This window comes from Sapajus apella, unplaced genomic scaffold (assembly GCF_009761245.1).
Source record: "Sapajus apella isolate SASKATOON/1434 unplaced genomic scaffold, GSC_monkey_1.0 scaffold3, whole genome shotgun sequence".
NCBI classification, from domain to species: domain Eukaryota; kingdom Metazoa; phylum Chordata; class Mammalia; order Primates; family Cebidae; genus Sapajus; species Sapajus apella.
This window is the reverse complement of record NW_022436943.1, coordinates 12,485,889-12,507,396: the sequence shown is the minus strand read 5'-3', so window position 1 is coordinate 12,507,396 and position 21,508 is coordinate 12,485,889.

Here is a 21,508-nt window from a genome sequence, read left to right as displayed (position 1 = left end):
ATCCAATATGATCTAGTGTTTTAAATGAGACCACAAAATAACATTAGCTATCTTAATCTAACAGTCTAATAGTCTTTCTTGCACTGAACTGGATAGTTTAGTATGTTTATCAAATTCCATTTCCCCTTTCTTTTAGTTCACTTGTCTTAACCATATTGATCAATCTCTCTTGAACTTTTACATGATCCTATGAGTCCTAGTTTGTACAATAGTATTCAAAGTAACATACGCCACTGCATATGTGCTAGATCTGGCACATAAAAGCCTCCCTTTCGTGATCCTCTGTTATGTTCCATCCTCCTGCTGGCTAAGTAGGAGGTCATCCAGGGTGCCCCCTAGAAGCCTGTGTTAATAATAGCAGAATCTGAGTCTCCGGAAGGCTATTGGAGCTTAACCTGCTAAGCCACCCATTCATCTGTAACTGCCCTAGACGGTTACATGAATGACACGTGTATTTGTTTTGTGTAATTATATTATACTTTAGGACTGTTATTACAATTAATTAAACACTTACTCTATTCCAGATCATCTGTTGAGATTCTGCATACATTATTTGCAATCATCATCATCCTAATTTCACACATGAGGAAACCAAATCTCCAGAAATTCTAGTCAATCATCTCAGATTGGCCCCCTAACTTGTTAATAACCAAACAAGGACTGGAACCCAGGTCTTTTAAAATCCAAATCTATTTAAATAATGCCTCTGCTGTATTGCCATAATTTTAGAAGGTTAAAAACCAACTTGACTGAATTCAAGAAAAAGAAACAGAGAATTGCAAAGTGTCCAAACATTTTCCTACTAGAATTATTTTAAGGAACTGGAGTTAATGACCTGAAGAAGATCAGCTTGAAGTATTTGAAGGCTTGCTATTTGGGAGGAGGAATAACACTGTTCTTTGCAGCAGAGTGGGAGATCTAAGGAAGAATTTCAGTTGAGCCTAAGAAGTTTTCTAATAACTAAAGCTATCCAACAGTGAGATGTATTGTCTTCATTTATTAAAGCTTCCATTCATTCAACTAACATTGTATTTACATTTTATGCTAGTCATTCCACGAGGTGCAGATGATACTAAGACTATTAAGACTTGGTTTATGTCATTAATAATTTACTTTCTAGAAGGAAAAACAGCATGCAAAAACAGAGAAATACTAACAGTACAGAACAATAACTGTAACAATTGCCTGAAGTAGAAAGCAATTGGCCCTATTTGACTTTGCTAGGGAAAATGTTCTAAAACACTGCTCTATGGAATAGTGGCTGTTTGATGAAATTTTTGCTACTCTAAAATAAAATGAGAAAAAATAAGAAGCAGAGAGATATTTTCAAAAGGCTAATTTATTCTTTTTGTGAGATTATTTACATTTTTCCTTTTTGATGTTAAATATTCTTGTTTATGAAATGATGTGATTGTAGCGAGTGGCTTGTTTTATGTTTTATGTTAATATCTTTACTTTGCAAAATAAAACTTTAGCAACCCTATGTTGCCTCAGAAATTGTTAAATGAAATGTCACCAGACCATTATAAACCATAGTCTAATTTGAGCTGGATGTTGAAAGCTAAATACAAATGTACCAGATAAATGTAGATTTTCCAGATAGAAGTGTGTAGTCGCGAAAGCACAGAGATTTAAACCCTGCCTGAATTATATTGTGATTCTTAATTAATTCTCTCTTGCTGGAATACTGAATATCCCAAGGAGAGTGACGAAAACAATAAGCTGCAGAAATTGATAGGTGCCACGTTCACATCAACTTTTTGCACCATACTAAGTTTGATACATTTCTATAGGCAACACGGACCTATCAAAGAAGTTTTCAGGGTGTCAGTCAGTGCAACAGTATTTTTCATATGGATCCTTAGACTGTTATTCAGTGTTCATTCCATTTTCTCTTGTACTTGGGTTTTTACAGTCTGTGATTGTGACATTTTTAGACCTGGCAAGTCTACACAATAAAAAATAACATTCATGTTAGACATCTTTTCCTCCCCTACTCCAAAAACAATACTTTCTTAGGGTGTTCTTACTGACTTATTTTTAGTAGAAAAGATGAAAATAACATGATCTTGTTTATGTTTTAGAAAGAGCACAGCCTATGTAGAGGCTGAATTGGAAAGGGACGGTACACTGGGACCAACTGGGTGATGAGTTAGAAGCCTGATGCAGCAGTGAGTTCCCTGCAGTTGGGAAGATTTGCAGCACTAAATATATCATCAGGGCTCACAGCCCTTTCACTGAAATGATCCTTTCAACTCTTAAGAGGATACAGTAATTTCCAGCTTAAAGGAACATGGGCCAAGCGCAGTGGGTCATACCTATAATCCCAGCACTTTGGGAGGCCGAGGTGGGTGGATCACCTGAGGTCAGGAGTTTGAGACCAGCCTAACCAACATGGTAAAACCCTGTCTCTGCTAAAAATACAAAAATTAGCTGGCTGTGGGGGCATGTGCCTGTAGTCCCAGCTACTTGGGAGGCTGAAGCAGGAGAATCACTTGAACCCAGGAGGCAGAGGTTGCAGTGAGCTGAGATTGTGCCACTGCACTCCAGCCTAGATGAGAACAATTCTCCATCTAAAGAAAAAAAGAAAAGAAAACATAAAAGGAATATGGACATTGAAAAACAGATATATCTAAGAATGATGATAGTGAAAATTACAGAAAGGTTGCATTTCAATTTTTGTTCTTGCTTTCCTGTTTTCTCCAGGCTGACAGATTCTGCATATTTATGCTTTTCCTCTCCTAATCTGAACTTTTTTTTAAAAAGAAGCATAGGACACTTCCTGACATTATCTCTTTAAAATGTATGGTATCTTCCTACAAATTACGTACCCACTTCCATGCAAACCTGACTACAGTCTACTAATGTATAGACAGTCTTATCCAGGCAACATCTATATTGCAAGTTTACTTAAGCTCCTTCAGCAAAATCAGTTTATAAGGAAAATAAGATGCAGAATCACAACAAATCATCATTTAGAAAAGCCTTGTTAAATTGATACTTCAAAATAATATTGAATTTAAATCTCTGAAAGGATATGATTTGAATGGATTTTAGCATAGCATAGCTATTCCAGCTGAGATTCATATTTAATCAATACTTTAATATTTCTTTGCCTAGATGTGAGTTATGCCAGAAGCTTTCCTCAAACTGTAGTCAGCACCATCCACAGCTTAACCTCCCCTCAATCAATTACTTCTGATCTCTAGTACTAATAATCAAGAGGCTATTATAATTGTTTCTGTAGCCGCTAAGATCTCAGTTCTTAGCAATTGTTGCTAACTTTTATATTCTATAATAATGAACATTAATCTCTTGTTTTTTTTTCTCTGTTGCTTTCAATTGCTGAGAATATATAGAAACTATAGCTGATATTATAATACATTGTCAAAATTATTTTCAACATAACAAATCAAGCCTAAAAATATACTGAAAATATAAATAAGTTGGTTCCTCAGTCAATGCCACAATAGTTTTAATGTGGGTGTTCAAACTACTATTCAGTGTTCGTGTTATTTTTAACTTGTGTTTTACAGTTGAGACTATTACCTTTTGAGACCTGGCATCTACCCAATGGAAAACAGCATGCATATTTATACATCTCTTCCTTCTATAGTTCAAAAACAATACTTTTTCAGGATTTGTCTTTATCACCTATTTCTGCATAGAAAAGATAAAAATCAACAGAAATGTGTGTAGCAGCCATTTTGCCAAAAAGCAGGACACAGCAAAGGGAGTTATGAGTCAGGTCTATATTGTGCTCATTCTCATGATGATCCCAGCATCATGAAACTAAAATCCTACATGGCAAGTTCCCTGGAATTTTACATTTCGATTCTGTACAGTCAGTAAATGTTATTTTACTTGATGCTTAATCTTGTTAAATAAGGAAGAAATTTCCACAAGGTTTGGTACCACATCCAAAACCAACTTTCTCATATGAACATAAACATTGACTCAATGGCTCTAAAGGTCCTGAACTTCAGTGTGTGGGATGAAACTACTTTGTGGGTTTATGTCTGGTGTTTGCAATTTTCAATGTTTATGTATCAGAATCTCACCAGCAACTAAGTGACATGTTGGATAAACAAGGTGTTAAGTTGAAGTCAAAGTTTGATAATAATCTGAAAAAAAGCATCATTTAAATTTAAAATAAGCAAGGCAAATACTCATGTGTGATCTTCAGTTAGGTATGTACACAAAGGTCTACAACAGACCTTAGCTTCTCTATATAAACAGGTTTTCCTTCTAAATTCACTGTGGTAATGACATGAGGTAACATATGTAACCTACAAGGTCACGTTCCAACCATAATCCAACCATTCTGGTGGCTCCACAGTAGCAAGCTGTACAGTCTTTGTTTTTAACTTAATGGCCACACGTTATGCCATTTTGTGAGACACAGGTTCATTAGACCTTCTGTTCAAGTGCCTTAAGGCCACAATTCATTTCAACTCTGCAATTACTGGTGACAATTTTTATATGCAGCCAAATTTTTCAATCGCAGTGGGAAGGTTTGCATAATTTGTGGCTTTTTGCTCTTCTTTCTGATCATCTCATGTTAGGGGAAAAACATTAAAGATGCATTCTGGAAAAGTATCCATGCTGCATGTGTCAATTTACTGTTTTTCAAAAGAGCAAACTCTAGGAAAGGGAATATGAGGAAATGAAAGATATTGCATATCTGCTTTTTTTTAATAAACAGTTTATATCGGTTTGTGATAGATATGAACCATGAGGAAAATAGCTGGTAACTTTCCTTGTTGGTCATATCACGTAGAAGCACCATTCTTCAAAGCTATTTAGTTCTTTAAAATATGTTGACTGCAAGTTACACTTTCAGGTAAGTTCTCCAAAATATATTGTGCTTTCAAAATTAATCTCGAAAGCATCCAACTAAATTTTTAGATTATAAATTATTGTCACTGAGCATCTTCTACTAATTTAAGAGATGCTGAGTGGAAGTCTGTCAGGCAAGAATTTAAATCTCTCTGGCCAAAATCTTGGGGTGAATCCATTAGAAACCTGATGTTACGGAGAAACTCTAATTGGAAGACAAGTAAAGAGAGAGCTATTCCTATGCAGGATCCTGGGGTTTGATTTGTAGGTTATCAGTACATGCTGACCTAGAACAGATTTTACAAGACAGAAAGAGTCTGTGCATTTAAATAAACAAATATGAAATCATGTCAACTGACCATTGTTTTCAAAGATTACAGTCTGAAACCATAAAGCCCAAGAGACATTATTTCTACCCAGAAATTTTGTAACTGTTTGGATAGGTTCAAAGTGCGTGAAAAACAGAGATGAACTAGAAAAACTATGTTGAGAGGTTGCAATATTAATTAAACTTACACACTCAGAAGAAAGAAAAAGAGAGAGAGAGAGAGAGAGAGAGAGAGAGACAAAGACTGAAACATGGTAGCAACAGTAAAAGCTTTCCTTGAGAACTTAATTAAATTGTTTTGACCAAAGTGCATGCATCCTTTAGACTGGAGGAAGAACCATGTATTAATAGTCCCAGAATTTTGCTTGAGGGGAGCTCTGTGTTGACCTGCAAACCCAGAGGTGAATGAAACTGATTTACATTTCACACAGCATATTTATCTTTTCTTTTTATCAGCAATGGGCCAGCAGGGCAGCTGTGTTGCTCTGATGCATAACCAGTGACCTGAGTTCCAGTCTCAGGTAGGCGAGTGACTGGATAGGCCATTTCAGGTAAATCACTTAGTCCTCATTGCCATTAGTTTTTCTCAGCTTTAAAATGTGGGTAAAACTGATGTTCAAAGACTAGGACAGGTTTCAACGATATAATATGCGACTGTTGGGGCTTTGCAGTAAATATACACTATAGAATTTGTTAATGATTCATTAATTTTGGGTGGAAGCAGACTTTTTTTGTGGAGAAAAGGCACAGACCAAAACTCTAGTGATCTTATGTTCAGTGAGGAAAACAAAATGGTAGAACACCACCTGACATATAATAATTATGAACTCTCTTCCCTGGCCTGGCAATTTCCCCATCGTAACAGGTTACTGCCACAAATTCCTGGAATTGATTCAATGCACATGTCCTTGTTTCCAAGACCCTAAGTAAGTTGCTAGGATACCACTGGGACCTTTTAGCACTTTATTTTCCTTTTCTCAATATATTGTTGGAGAGGTAAGTCCTTTTATAAATTGGAATATAATATATTTCTCAACTTGACACATAATGTCCTACAAGTCTGTGTTGCATGTAACTAACCATGTTAAATTTAACAGTACTAAGCCTGTTAGGTGATAATTGTTGGATACTTCAGGTCTGTATTCTTTAACAGTTTAACTTTATGTTTCAGACACTCAGTTTTTGCTGCAGGCATTTCCTCAGCTGCTGACAATTAGTGAACACAAAAACGTGGTAAAGGAACAAAATTTTCAGGTAAAACTGGTGCCATTTATGTCCATGTGGGTTTCAAATATTTTAATTATGCTTCAAAAGGAAGTGCTATATTATCCAGGTGAATGTATAATGATATCATTTTCTAGTTTTTTTTTTTCAAACTAAATGAATAACCATCTATGGAATCTTTAGCCCCACCCTACTTCCACTTTCTATGAAGAGAGAAAAAGGGAAGTGAATGTGTTACTTGGCTGTTAAACAACTAAGTTGCCTAGCAACAAAAAACAAGTTTCAAAAGATTAGGTCAATAATGTCCAACTAAATTTAATAACAGTAAAAGAGTGTGTCCTTGGTTATCAGACCCCTGTTTAGCTTCTAGAGTTCAAATACTTTCAATAGTATGAATTTATTTAAAATTGAATTTCAAACAAAGGTCATGGCAAAATGATAAAACTAGAGTAATGCATGATAAATTCATTTCCATAGAACCTCAATGTTGTGGATTCTCCCCTAATGTTTAGGTTCAAATTTTCCTGTACTTTCCATGACAGGACAATAATTTGCAGTAGAATTTGAATGAGAGAAGTCTGTTGCATTAAGGTAGTCAGCTGTTCCCTTATCTGAGCAGGCTGAATCTTAGTGTGGGTCAATGAATATGTGTATGGGGGCCATTTGACTGTTGTTTACAGGAAGTCAGATTTACTCAGCAGCTTGTGAATTTTGAATTCACAGAAGATTTTATGGATGATGTAAAAGAGATGATTCAAATCCCACACATCAGGTTCATTGCACTGAGTAATCTGTTTGATTCGGTTTCTTTAACCTATCCTTTGGCCACTTCTAGTGGTCCCCCAGTGTCTTCCTTTGACAACTCCTCAGCCTTTGGTCTGTTGTGTGCCAAGTGTTTCATCTCTTGACCAATTCCTCTGACACACTCATCTATAACTCAGGAAGGCCTAAGGCAGTGTAGCCTTATTTTGCAACTATATAATCCTGGGAGAAAGGGGAATCACAGCCATCACGACAAGAAGTTTAGTGCCATTTCTAAGAAAAATCTCAAGTCCTAGCTTATGTATCACCTGGACCACTTGCAAAAAAAAAAAATAAAAAATGAAAATATATGAGGTTTGAAGAATAGCTTAGGTTTTCTAAGACATCAAAGTGAACATGACTGTGTGCTACAGAGATGAGTCCCCGTGTCTAAAATAGCCTCTTCCCATCTCATGTCCACTGGGATATGAATGCAGATTCACAAAGAAACTTTCTAATTAGTACACAAAAGGAAATTCTAGGAAGAATGGAACTCATATGAATAGCATGAGAAAAGCCATAGCTACCTTTGAATCACGACTTTTCCCTTAATTTCATAACCTTTTCTGTAAACTCGAAACACACAGCAAAAATGCAACAGAAGCAAGGAAGGAAGAACCAGGAGACTTCAATAGTTGATTAAATTCCTGAGGTTTTCCTACCTAGGGGGTGTTCTGGAATAAAAAACAATTGGAAGAAATAGTCAAACCCTCTGATTTAGTATAGGATCCCTCCTTTCAAATACAAAGATTGAACTGATTCTAATAAGAGTGCTGGGAAATGTCAGACTGATACTGTTGATGCTTTTCTTTCCTATCCATAATACTTCCACACTGAGCACTAGGTTAAAAAAAAATCAGCTATTCTTTTCTATTTTTTTTCCTTTTTATTTTAAGAAAAACAGTGCATCATTTGAAATGAACTTGACATATTAACCATGATCATTGCTACATGCACTGCTTTTATTTGTCAGAATAAACAGAATATTTCACAACAGGTCTCTTCTTTCCTATTCTCAGAAGTTGTGCTAAGCCACACAGATCACTTAAGGACTCATATTTTAACCTTCTCCCATAAACTACAGTCAGACCTGAGGAATTAGGTCCTGTTGGCTCTTTCCCAAGACTATAATCAAATCATTTGCTCAGCCTCTTCCACCAACTTATTTCATTGTCTCTTTGGTTTACAGCAGCTTTATCTTACAACTCTCCCAAGTTAAAATTAACAGTCAAGTTTCCCAGAACACTAATCAAAACTACTTGCAGAAAATACATTATCTTCAGTTTCCTATAACTCCAATCAGGAAACTAAAAAGACTCAATTCATTTTGCATTGTTTTATTTGGATTTATAACAGGATGTCAGAACTTCTCTAATAATATGAGCATTGTCCTTTAAGATGGTCATATCTAGATATTGAGTGCTTTCTCTAATAAAGTTCCCATTATTAAAGCTGGGAACATGCTTTGAACATTCCGTTTTGGAATTACCTTCAATATCCATTTACATGTAATATGAGGGATATCACACTACTTTACGACCATGCCTCACAAAGGTCAAAATTTTCTTTTTTTTTTTTTTTTTGAGATGGAGTTTCGCTCTTGTTACCCAGGCTGGAGTGCAATGGCGCGATCTCGGCTCACCGCAACCTCCGCCTCCTGGGTTCAGGCAATTCTCCTGCCTCAGCCTCCTGAGTAGCTGGGATTACAGGCACGTGCCACCATGCCCAGCTAATTTTTTGTATTTTTAGTAGAGACAGGTTTCACCATGTTGACCGGGATGGTCTCGATCTCTTCACCTCATGATCCAGCCGCCTCAGCCTCCCAAAGTGCTGGGATCACAGGCGTGAGGCACCGCTCCCGGGCCAAAATTTTCTTAAAAAAAATTAAATGGTGTGGTTTAGACATAGTCAAAATTTTGAGTGTCTTTGAGAAATGATCCAGTATGACTATTCAAGACAAAGGCTGTGGAAATCTTAGACCAGAGTTATGAGTTAAAACAAAAATAAAGCAAGCTGTGCCTTCTATATGTGCCTGAGGCTATGTCTCCAAAAATTTCCAGTTAAGTGTAAAATATTCAGCCAATTATTTTCTTATGCATTGCCAAAAATCTTATTTGGTTATTTATTTTACATTTTTGTGTTTTTTATATCCAATCAACTAGTTATAATATCTGTACAAACTTAGTTTCAGGAAAATCTCTGCTTCAGACTCAGAGTATAATATTAAGATATTAACATAATCAAAATCATTTCAATAATTTTTATTAGTTAAATATTTATTCTAAAGTAAATTCTTTGTAATCATGATGGTTTATCTCAACTCTACAGAGCCTGCAAAAAGTAGTAAGACTTGAAACTTCAGGTGCTTCAGCACCTAAATTTCCTACAATAAAAATTTATATTAAAAAATTGTCTCTTATTTTAAGTTTTTAAATGTTCAAGTGTTTGGGGTAACAGTATAAATTATCACGTTCATCTAAAGGGATAAAATACTCTGCAGAAAAGCCAGGAGGATATAGAAGTGAATGTCAATGTCTAAGTTTTATGTGAATGAAAGAGAGTGCTATGTATTGAAATGCCTTGAGGAGTGCAGGCAGCAGTAAAAAAGTCTCAGCAGAGAAAGTGACTCATTTGTTATCTGAATTTCAAGGTCATTGTATTGGTCTATATGGTAAGTGTGAAATAAATTACTTCTCTTTCAGATTTGACAGTAAGAAGACAATAAAGCATAAGTGGAGATTGACATATATAGTCTAACATATGTAGTTCAGTTCAACGAGACTGAATTGTGCTCAGTCATAACATGATCATGGTTGATTACAGCATTAACAATCTAACCATGCATATTCATATATACAGAAAATGTACATGCACTCACATACAGAGGATGGACTATGTGATTGAGAACCTATGGCTTATGATACTGTGTCATATTTCTTTAAGGAATATTAACCAAAAACACCACTCAGAAGTGAAAGAATCATTTGCCTACCAAAAATATTCTTGCAAACGGAACAGAGAAATTCAGACATTTGAACAAAAATTAAACATTGAAATGGATTAGGTCATGCCAAATATTATTGATGATGATATGTACAAACAATTTATGATGAACACTAGGAATTTTCTTGCTTGAATAATGCAAGATATCATTATTAATATCACTATTTTATCATCATTTGTATATAGAAGACATCAGATATCCTTTTCAAATTAATTGAATTTTAAGTATTTATCTACATAAGATTTAAAAAATTGATTCAAAAATGGTGATAGAGTATGTTTTATTACCCTAGTGTATTACTGAATGTGTCAAAATCCTGACACATTGAATGTATATTATAAGCAGAATATTTGCTTAACATAAGATAATAATATTAATATGTTATCACAAAAAGACTATTGTGAAACCAGAAATGTTTGCTATGGGTTTCAAACATCATTTGTTTGTTTCTTATAAGAAGACACTGTGTTATACCATGTTGAGATATTACACCTATTAAAACAAATTATCTCAGGGATTTTCAATCTATTAGTAAGTACTATACCAAATGAAAAAGGGGAATTAACTCAAAGGGAGAAAAATATTTTTAAAAAGTAAAGATAAAATATAACTTTCAGAATTCAAAAGTAATAAAGTTGAATTTAAAAATATCTGGTAAGAACCTGTAGTGACAAATTAATGAAAGTAAAATGACCTTGGCCAGGTGCTGCACTCCCAGCACTTTGAGAGACTAAGGCAGGCAGATCACATGAGTTCAGGAGTTCAAGATCAGCCTGGCCAACATGGGAAAACCCCATCTCTACTAAAATACAAAAATTAGCTGGATGTGGTGGTGCACATCTGTAATCTCAGCTACTCAGGAGGCTGAGGCAGGAGAATCAATTGAACCCAGGAGGTGGAAGTTACAGTGGGCTGAGATCACAACATTGCACCCCAGCCTGGGTGACGGAGCGAAACTCTGTCTCAAAAAAACAAACAAACAAAACAAAAGGGAAATAAAATGGCCTTAACTCATTAAAAAAAAAAGTTGTCTCTTCTATAACGGAAATAAATTTGCAAACAAATTTTAATTGTTAAAATTACAAATGTCTGTTTCAGACAATGGTTTTAGATGTTTGTATAAAATAAACCCATATTTCCTTTTGGAATATGTAAATTCAAACCATTTAAAATTAACATTTCCAATCCTCTATTTTCATTTTGATGTTTTGTTTAGAAGGGTTTGTGATAGAAACATATTTTCCTGTAATCTGCACACCTTAATAAATACTTGTATATTGTAATGTATACACTGTCTATGTAAGGTTCATCTTTTAACAATGGATGTGAAATTTTATAGATTACAGGCCTCAAAACCCTGAGCAGAGGCAGTCTGACTGAAAAACTATATCAACCCAATATAAGGATTGTGGCTTAGACAATGAAAATGTCTTTATATTAATTCAGCCACCTCATTGATTTGTCTACCTGATGACCCATACCAAATGGACACACAACAATAAATTTGGGTCACTGAAAAACATTTTAACTAAAACTTGCCAGATGTTGGCAATCACTCATTCTCAATCCACATCTTATCTAACCAATGAAAGAAGAGAATCCCACAACCCCTCAGCTATTCATTAACAAGTCAAGCAGCTCTCCATGGAGGCAAGCCCTTTGCACGCTCCATGGACCTTGCTCCAATTGTAGCATATGGGCATTTTTCTTCAGCACTAAAAAAAAGAGAATTGGTCCCAGTGCTTCTGAACATTTCAGGTATTTATAAACTGCCCAGATGGGGACACATGGTCTCTATTACTCTATTTCTGTTTGTGTTACTTTTATTTTTTCTTTTTCTTTTTAGAGGAATTTACATTTCCTTCCCTACCCAGTGGACAACATGGAATGACTTTCACTTCCTTAATTCCCACAGCCAGTCTGGCAAATCTCTCAGTCCACCCACCCTCTACAGATGCTCAGATGTGTTCCCTCTCTTGAATTCCTTATTACCTTTCACCTGAACTACCGAAAGAGCCTTCTATAAGTACTCACATGAAGGAGTTTTTTGTTTCATTTGATTTTAATTAATTCATAGAGTTCTATTATCTGTCTGGAATTAAGTTTTAGGGCTAGCATAAAGTGGTAGCTGAGGTTTACAGTTTTATATAGGTCTATCAGTTAGTCCAGCACAATTTACTGAAAAAGCTTTTCTTTCTCCATTGTATTGTTGTGTTATCATTGTAATGAAATGGAATGACTATATAAGCCAATTTTTACATTCTCCCCCTTCTTCCGTCAAACTACTTGATGATTCTCATTTCAGTAGCACAAAGTGTTGACAACTACTAAATTTTGACTACTAAATCTTTATATTCAGTGAGGACAAGAAGTCCACCAACTGTTATTTTTCAAAATTGTTTCAACTATTTTAATTTATTTCTCTGTCCATATAAATTTCAGGATTGGTTTGCTAATTTAATGAGTGCTAATGTAAATACAAAGTTATCAAACAGTATACTTTAAATATGTGCAATTTATTGTACATAATACTTTTAAAAAATATTGTAGGTTTTCACTTCCAGGAAGATAGAACAGATGTACTTTTCTCTATTCCTTTCACTAAACAAAATGAGAAATCTTGAATTATATATAAAACAAACATAAAAAGATAGCTGAACGGTAGAAAGAAGGCAGGACCAGATAGGAAATCTGAGACCTGAAGAACAGCATGGTAGGGAGTTTCGTGAGTTTTCTTTTTGACTCATATATCTCAGACTCAGAACTGAAGGAGCCAGTAACCTAGAAACATCAATGTGCAGAAATAAAAACAGTAAAATAGCAACAAAAATCAGCTGTCTCTAGCCAAATGGCCAGAAAAGGTGCAGCTCTGCAAGACAGAAAACTTTTAAACAATAACCACTCCAAGCCAAACTCTACAAACACACACACACACACACACACACACAGACACACACACACACACAAACACACAAAGTAACTCATCCACATTCACATCAGCAAAATCTGATTTGAGAGCCTGGACTTTCACCCTTACAAGGCTATAACAAGGTAGTTTAAAACCTGAATAGAGGTGGTCAAGAACAGGCACTTAGAAAAAAAAGGCCTTTTGTCCCCACCAGACACTGATGAGGATCCCCTAGAAGCCCTGATGAAGTGGGTCAGAGAAGGCCTAAGGCCTAGTGGAGACCCAGGATTATGACTGTGGCTGTGGTGTCACAAGAGGCCATGTGAGAATGGAAATGAAGCATTAATGAGTTACTAAACCCTTTCCAGCCAGTGGGAATAAGTGGAAGCTTACTGAGGAGCCAAAACTTCCCTCTCTGCCCACCAGTAATGAGAAGCACACTACCTCAGGTCTTAATGGATGCCAAGCGTGGAACCTGGATTTCTACCCAACTTGGCAGAAAGGAAGCAAGGACTTTCTTCCTCTGCTAGAGGGGTGTCTGAAGAAGCAAGTCAAAGAGGAAGTTTAAATAAGATCTAGGGTCTCATAACATAAAACCCCAAATATCTAGTTTTCATTCAAAAACATGTATCACACCAACAATCAGGAAAACATCGAACAGAATGAAGAGAAAGGAAGTCAACACATACCAACACCCAAAAGACAGAGATGACAAGGTTACTAAAAATGATTTTATTATTAATTTATTCATTTTTGTTTATTTTTTTGGAGATGGAGTGTCTCTCTGCTGCCCCAGCTGGAGTACATTGGTGCAATCCCGGCTCACTGCAACCTCCACCTCCCAGGTTCAAGTGATTCTCCTGCCTCAGCCTCCAAGTAGCTGGGATTAGAGGCGCCCACCACTATGTCTGGCTAATTTTGGTGTTTTTAGTAGAAATGGGGTTTTGCCATGTTGGCCAGGATGGTCTTGAACTCCTGACCTCAAATTGTCTGCCTGCTTTGGCCTCCCAAAGTGCTGGGATTATAGGCATGAGCCACCATGCCTGGCTTGAAAAGGATTTCAAAATAGCATCATAAAATGCTTAAATAGGTTCAAACTTATAGTTAGATAAAATGAGTAAAATCTAATATTTGATAGCACAACAGGGTGACTGCATCAACAATAATTTACTATACATTTTAAAATAACTAAAAATATAATTGGATTTTCTGTAACACAAATAAAGGATAAATGATTGAGATGATGGATACTCCACTTACCATCATGTGATTATTATGCATTGTATGCCTGTATCAAAATATCTCATGTATGCCATAAATACATATACCTACTATGTACCCATAAAATTAAGTATAATTTTTTAAAATTCTTAAGCAAATACATACATGATTAAAACAAATAAAGCAATAGGAAGTCTCAGCAAAGAAACAGATGACATAAAAAAGAACCAAAAGGAAAAATATAATTGAAATTTTAAAAGCTTCATGAATGAGCTGAATAGCTGAGTGGATGGGATGGGAAAGAGCACACGAACTGGAGACAGAAAAATAGAAAACACCCAAATGCAAAAAAAGAAAAAATGTGGACTTGTTAAATGTACTTCCATTTTGTTAATTGGTTCTCTAGTGCAATATCTGCTATCCAAGTGTTAAACAGATTCTGCACTTTTAAATTATGTATAATATAATTTGCTGCTACTATTTGAAAGTTGTAGTGAGTGCATTTTTTACCTTAGAATTAACATATTGTCCCATTGAACAGTACTGTATTAAGGAATTGAACAATTAAATGAAGTAGATGGAAAGATGAGTCTTTTACTGAATATATATATTGTCAAATAAAATATACCAAGTGATTTATTTTCTGAATGAAAATGCATAAATTCATAATTATCGTCAAGAAAACATGGCCTTATAATTCAAATGATGTACACATCTGAAGTAGCAAGTTTGGAAAGTTTTTTCTAGTAGCCCTCAGGCACACACCCTATTTCATTAGTGTGTAAAGTGAATTTATTTTGATGAGGAAAATGACATAAACACAAAATATATGTAACCACTCTTTCAAAAATCTTTTAAGGCATCCTGAAATATTTAATTAAGGATATCTATGGCCTCAGAATTTAAAATCATGAGTGAAAGGAAATTTTTTTTTCTCTGACCAATGAAATTTCATTCAATGCAGCCATCAATAGCTACTATTCGTGTTCTATCAAACATAATATATACCAAATGGAAGAGTTAAAATGTAATAAAAAGGATTCAATCATTGCTTGTGTTACAAACACATACTTGAGGAAAACAATCTATATGTGTTCCTTTGTTCCAGTTAAACCTCACTACCAGTATTTTAGCCTCAGCAAAAAATATCCCAAAAGAGAAACCCTAAATTAATGCATTTAGTAGGAACCAGCTATAACAGCATACACTGGTGCAGGGGCTTACTCATGACAATTTCTGCCAAGAAAAGAGCAACCAGGTATGGGGTGCACATAAGGATTCTGTTGTGCTTATTGTCATAATATTCCACTTAGCCACAAATTGCCAATGAATGATGCCCAAGTGTCTTCTTGCAATGCTTGATGAAGCCAAGCAAGTCAGGGAAACTACTCCTCTAGCTGGATGATAAAGAAGCAATTAAATTTTTGGAAGATCACTGTGAAATTTTTCTGGCAATGATATATTCCTGAAATGTCTGTAGAAATGTCTGTAAATCACATTTTAGAAAATAACTTCCAACTTTAAATAATGCAGCAATCCAATATTTCAAATTATTCAGAAGACAGTACAATTTAAAGTTTAAAAAGTATGTTGGAAGGTAAGACCCCCATAATCTGTTTTCCAACTTTTGTTTCAATTAAATAATATGGTTTAAAGCAGGACACACCTATGATGGAAATTTCGAAAGTAGGAATTAGAAATCTCATCTCCTAATTGTCACTTCCCATTTTGGCTTAGAAATTTGATTGACACTACGAGGTATAAATAAAACTGCATGCAATATAATATGCTGAGAAAATTGCCTAAATCTTGCACAAACTTTTTATTGAAGTAAAATTCACATATTAAATTAGCCATTTTAAAGTGAAGAACTTAGCAATATTTAGTACATTTACAATGATGTACAACTTCATCTATGTAGTCCTAAAATATTTCCATCTCTCCACAATAAAATCTCACACCCATTTAGCAGTTACTCCCCAATTTCTTCCTCCCTGCCAGCACCTGGCAACCACCAATCTGCTTTCTTTTTCTATGGATTTACCTATTCTGGGTATTTCACATAAAGAGAATCATAGAATATGTGACCTTTTGTGTCTACCTTCTTTCAATTGGAATATAGTTTTCCAGGTTCATCCATGTTGTGGCATGTGTCAGTACTTTGTTTCTTTTTATGGCTGAATAATATTTCATTCTACGTATATAACATAATTTGTTGATCCACTCATCTGTCAGTGGACATCAGCTTTCTAGCTATTGTGAATGGTGGTTTTGTGAAGATTTGCGTACAAGCTTTTGTTCCAGTAGTTGTTTTCAATTCTGATATGCTTAGCTGTGGAACTGCTAGGTCATTTGGTAATCCTGTGTTTTACTTTTTGAGAAACTGCCAACCTGTTTTTCATAGCAACTGAACAATCCTACCTTCCTACCAGAAATGGACAAGGGTTCCAATATCTTCCTACTTCACCATTTGTTTTGTCTTAAATTATAAACATTTTTTTTTGCTGTTTGAAATCAATAATGTATACTTAAGAAATAAACTTATAGAGAGCTTGTTATTGTTGGTCATGTCAAAGGCAATCTAAAATATTTCTGCACATATTGCTATTTGTTCTTTCTTAGAATATTTTTAAAAAGAAATGATGTTATTTGTGAATGAACATGAGACAATTCCGGAGTATATTTCTCCAACCTTCACAATTATCTACTAAGAGTGGTTTGTGATGTTTTTTCACATCCAGGCATAATGGTGAAATGTAGAAATGATTTCATTAAAGGGAATGCTTCCGTCCTGCTAAATACTAGAGTATAAAAATAAAACTAATTCCCAAAGTTGGTGCTGCCTTTCAAGATCATTCCTTGAGGTTTGAAATTAATCAGTGTTATACATCTCAGTGGTTGCCTCCATCATGTTGTACAGCTTGGATTTCAAGGGTTTTTTTTGTGTGTGTGACATGTTGAGCACCATCATCCTCCATGCCCTTGCCATCACAGGGGAATAGAAAACATGAAATTAGATCAGCAAAGACTGCCATAGAGGTATAAGGGTGAGAATTTCAGATTCAGAAATACAAATGATAAAAAAACATCAAGTGGAAAAATAATCTTGCTTGAAACTGCCAAAGTGAACTTTTAGCTTAGCTCATAGCAGCCGAACAATTCTACATTCAGGCTGCTGCCAGGATCCTGACGTATGACAAGTCCTCTTACCTGTACAGGTTTCAGTGTATTAGGAACCTTCTCAGGAGCTGGATTCATGTATCATAGAAAGAATGTTATATATCCTATTAATTCTTTGTGATAATAGCTTTATGTAGACCCTATTTCCAACCTCACACAATAATCCCATAAAAAGAATTGATTGGGGTGAAGGTTGCATTTGAAAAGATGTGTAGCTGTAAAAAGATGACCTATTGCACTTGGAAAGAAACATTGGCATTATGCCACATGGGTCAAGAAGCCATATAAAATATGTGAAGTATGTTATTTTCCAATTAGACTATATAAGAAATTTGGCAATTTTATTCATTATGACATTGATGATAACTCTATCTATAAAACAAAATCCGTTGAATGCTTCCATCATCTTCTACACTTCTGTCTACCTCTCAAAATGGCCTCTTTGGTATTTCAGGATACTTTTCAGGGAATATTCAATACGCTTTAGGCATATGCAATACTCAATATCCCCTTTAAGCCTTTCACACCCTCTAAACTAAGTGGTCCATGATTCCCTGAAATAAGAGGCTCCCAATTCACCCTTTCCTTTGGTCAGAAACACAGTATTATTAAACTGGAAGGAGGTTGGAGTGAAGAAGGCATTACAAGAAGGACCTTTAGGAAAGTTGATAGTGCTGAGTCAGCAGTTTTCACCTAGGTCTTTCCATAGCTGAAAGGTGTTTAGAGATAACCCACTTCTTCATCCATTCTCATGATGGCATGTACCTAGAATATATAAGAGAATAGCGGCAATTTTTTTTTTTTTTTTTTTTTTTTTTTACCAGTAAGTCCTCTCTGAAACAATTCTGGGACGTTACCAGGGACTGGGCTATTTCTACTCTCTCCAGTGAATTCAAGTAAAGAATGTGAATTTGAAAATGTCAAGTACTCTCCCATGTCAACTAAAATCTCATCTTGCTAAAAAGTGTGAAAGTTAGTCTTTTAGCATGGAAACAACTTTTTATTCCATTTATTTTGGAAGTTGCTTTTCTAGATAGATGGCAACGTGACTATAAACAAACAATAAACAGGGCATGTCAAAACTCTATTTGAAATTTAACTCATAAAAATTTTGAATTCAATTCACCTCTGCTATTATAAAACTAAGCCCCTTATAATGTTTTCCAAATGACTGAAACAAGGGAAAACATACATACACAATCACAAAGTATTTCAAAAGCAACATGATCAAGGGTTATATGAATTTTACTTACTCTTTAAAATTGAATATTTATGGGAAAATGAAATGTGATATTTGTTAGCCTATAATGTTTTATCAACTCCTTTTACATCATCTGTTTTGTTTGTTTTTCTATTGGTAGAGTAGGCAAATGCCACTGCTAACTTCTATGAAGGTGGAATGTAAGCGACGGCAAGGCCTATCACCACAGTATTTTGAAAATTTATTTTGAAAAATAGCACTGATAAAGCCTCTTTCATGCAATTTTTTAAATGTCAATGGCTGAACATAAAGAGCCACAAACTATATAGATACTCAGAGCACGCACATGAGTAAGACAACACCAAGGGAACTATATATCTACTCAAATTAATATGTCATCAACTTAGTCAGAAAGACCTTTTAACAAATGAATAAATTATTTCCTGAGAAGTGAGTTCTCCAAAAGTCCCTGGAAGTTAAAGTGTAGAGATTTTATTACCAATGTCCCAGACATTTTACATGGAGATATTGAACTATGAGATCTTTAAGGTCTCCAGAAACTCTGAGAGTTGATGACTGTGGGAGTACATTAAGATTAATGATTCAGGATACTAGAAATACAATTTTTACTGTTTAATTTTTCACCACCACTCTTAATCACATGAACGCTGGCTTTCATCCATTTAGGTATACTGAAACTGCTCTTTTGGCTGGCACTTAAGGTTTTGTTTAAAATTCAGTAGTTATTTTTCTGCTCCATCCTCCTTGACCTTTCTGCTGTGTTGGTTACTACTGATCATCCATTCTTCTTGAAACCCACCTGCCCTAGACATCCCCATTAATATACTGTCATTGTTCTCCTTCAGTCTTCAATGATTCCTTCCAGATTTCCTTCATTGTTTCATCTTCTTACGCTGCTCTCAGGTGGTGTAGCCTACCCATGTACTTACCACCTTATATTAAATCTTTTCCTCATTCATTCACAAAAATTCTACTGTGCTGACGGGCTGTTGATAAAACTTTAAGCCCTATCCTAATTCACCATATGAGTTTTTGGGGGCCAAGGGTGGGGGCATTGAGACAGAGTCTCGCTCTAACCTCAGACTGGAGTGCAGTGGCACAATATCGGCTCACTGTAACCTCCACCTCCCAGGTTCCAGGGATTCACCCTACCTTAGCTTCCCTAGTAGCTGGGATTACAGGTGCTGCCACCACTCCCAGCTAATTTTTGTATTTATAGTGGGGATGGGGTTTTGCTAGGTTGGCCAGGCTGGTCTCAAGCTACTAACCTTAGGTGATTCACCTGCCTCGGCCTCCCAAAGTGCTGGGATTACAGGCATGAGCCACCACACCTGGCCTACCACATAAGTTTTAATCGTATATTTTCAACCTCTTACTAAAAAATTCTACCAGGTTATCTGCCATAACCTCAAATTTTACCTATCCTCAACTAATCATTAATCAAATAGCTTCTTTTTTTTCAACTTCCTTTCCTAACAGGGGAGCTACCACTCATTCAGCAACACCCAGAATAGTTTTTGTCTCAGATATCGTGACAACTTTTTGTACTTAGCCTCCTGAATATTTCTCTTCCTCTTCATTTCCCACTCCTACAATCTTATTCAGGCCATTGCTGCCTAGCAAAGCTTCTATGTTTACTTTCCATTGCACGGCTAAGAAAATTTCTTCCTTTTCTACAGGTCCCACTTTATGTTTTTAAAAATCAGTCCTGGTCTGAGACAGAAAATATCTAAGACCCTACTTAGACCAAACTCTACTTAGAGATTATTTATATTGCATTATCTTAGGATACAACTGTGCGTGGTTGATGACTTAGATTCAGATGAGGGAGGATAATGCTGATGGAGGAGATTCAATCTGACTGTTGAGAAGGCATTTAAAATGTATGGCACACTCCAGTATTAGACAGGCAGTGGATCAGAGGGTTGGGCATGGGCAATATAAAAGGAGAATGTCAGGGATAGGATAAAATACACATAGCTCGAAGACTCCAAATCAGGGAAGCTGAGCACCAGGTGACTCCAAATCAGGGAGGCTGAGCACCATCATCAAAACTGTGATGTAGAACAGAATTCCAAAGCCTTGGCGGGAGGAAGATGAGCACACGTCCAAGTCACAGTGCTGGGAAGGGGCAGCAGTGGGTGTGTAGTTATCAGCAAAAAGAAACATAATTTTTAGAAGGAAAACAACTTCATGACAAAAGAGGGATCAAGAAAAAAGGCAATATTTTGTTTAAAAAAAAAGAAGTAAAAATAAACAACAGGGATAAAAGAGAGAATTAAGGCTTGGGGAAGGAGCCGAAAAAAGAGGCTATAGTAGAGATTGATGGTGTGCCAATGACTGTGAGTTTGGAGAGGATAATAGCTAGTATTAACTAGACATTTAGTCTATGCTAAACACTATATATACATTAGCTCATTTCTCAACAGAATCCTATGCATTAGATACATTACTATACCTATGAAGAGATGATTAAATGAAGCCCACAGTGTTTCAGGTACTTTGTTCAAAGTCAAAAAGCTTATAAGAGGGGATATAGCAGGTTGGAACTACAGTCTTTCTGACTCCAAAACCTATTCCCTTAACCACTAAGCTATGCATCCCCAAAATCTTCTTCCACAGGCAGAATTTTTTGGGGGGAGTGTAGGATCCTGATAGAAAAATGAAAGTAAGGTAGCACATGGCCTTATCTGCCAGGCAGAGACAGGAGATGGGGTTTCAGAATTAGCTTAGCCTGTTTTTCATCTCTCATAAACTTGGAATTCTAAGCCTGTGTCCTAA